This window comes from Branchiostoma belcheri, unplaced genomic scaffold (genome assembly GCF_001625305.1).
Source record: "Branchiostoma belcheri isolate BF01 breed outbred unplaced genomic scaffold, Haploidv18h27 scaffold206, whole genome shotgun sequence".
Classification (NCBI taxonomy): Eukaryota; Metazoa; Chordata; class Leptocardii; order Amphioxiformes; family Branchiostomatidae; genus Branchiostoma; species Branchiostoma belcheri.
In genome coordinates, this window is record NW_017803558.1 from 233,708 (window position 1) to 235,323 (window position 1,616).

Below are 1,616 nucleotides of genomic sequence, written 5' to 3' on the forward strand. Positions count from 1 at the left end.
GTTCTGCAACTCGCCGCTATTTAACGCCAAAGTAGGTGGCGCTTTTGCGGCGAGAATGCAATCCCAAACGTGGCTGAGCTTGTATCCCCCCTCGTCCCGGTTGCAGAACTCCAGTCAGAAGCTCTGAGGAAGGTGTCTGATAGACATCGAAACGTAAGCAGGTGAGAACCTTACTGGTTGTGTTAGAAGAAAATCCTATACCCTAAGTATCTTCCAACCTGATGAAATTATTTACGGACACAATAGTTATACTAGTTATAACCACACCAAGTAAATTTTATGGATGACTTCCGCGCGCGCATTGATTTTGGCCTGTTCCTAGAAAAAAAAGCAATTCCGCTTCCTGTAACTATGACCAAAGAGTCACGACAGTGCCGCAAATAGGTCTGTACGGACCAAAGCTTATGAAGATCAAGCAAGGAAATCATGACTTCCATTAGGAATTCAGTTTGGTACATGCTGCCACATTTGAAGAAACTTGCTGACCGCTCCATCTAACTCCCCAAAGCACAAGACGACAACTGCTGTTCCACCTGATTTATTGCTGTTTTGATGATGAATAAAAGACTTCTTGCTTGTTACACCTCACCTCATTCAATTTGTGTTCTAACATTTGCCGTCTCTTAGTATATTTCTAATCTAGGCATCTTGTTTTTTAGGGCCCTTCTTGGGTTTTTTTTCGCCCTTCGCATTAAATTTACTTGGTGTGGCCTAAGCCTAACCTAACAGGTCAAAGTATTTTCTTTTCTAATTACAGTATATATTTTACACCTATTCATCATGTAAACTGATAAATATGTACACAATAAATTCTAATCTATTTGAAGTCATATTTGCCATATCGTCAACGATTCTCACTAAAAACGAAGACGACGTTTTAAAAGTATAATAACATAAAAGGTAAAACGGTAATTTCATGATTATGTGGGTGATAAAATGCAGAATTGAAAAAATGCAGAATTGAAAGGGCGTACCCACCATAGCCTTCAGATTTTTCCCATACACATGAACATGAACAGTGCTGTTCACCGGAGGTTGGTCGGGCCGGGTCCTGTACCTCAGTCAGATCGCCCCAAACTACCGTCTACATCGTCCGAGTTCAGACCATTTATTCTGCCTACCTTAAATGGACTAGCCTTGTAGGGCTATGGAACGTACATGTTGAACTTCAACAGATATTAGTTACTGTGTTTGGTTTTTATGATCACCATTGCTAAACCCAAATATTTGCTCGAAAACCAATGCCTTAAGTCACTTTACAACCCATGACCCGTGTTCTTAAGACTATTGTAATGCGTTCGTTTTATTAAGTGAGCAGATTGTGATGCGTGAAGCCGTGAATCTGTTGACAGGAATCGAGTTTCCTGACCGTGAAGGTGTATTACCGTTTAAGTCTGCTGATCAGTACATTTTTCATTGCAAGAATTTGGAAGTTGAATGTGAAAAATGCTGCCTTGGCAGACAGCCGCTGGTGTTCGGCACAAGTACGAAGGATCTATCCTGGCGAGCAAAACTGGATAATGAACATTCTGCCCTTGACATGCATCACACTAGCTATAGTCTAGAGTGGTTCAAGCTGATGTGGAGAGGACTTTTTAGCTTTTTAGATCCAAACT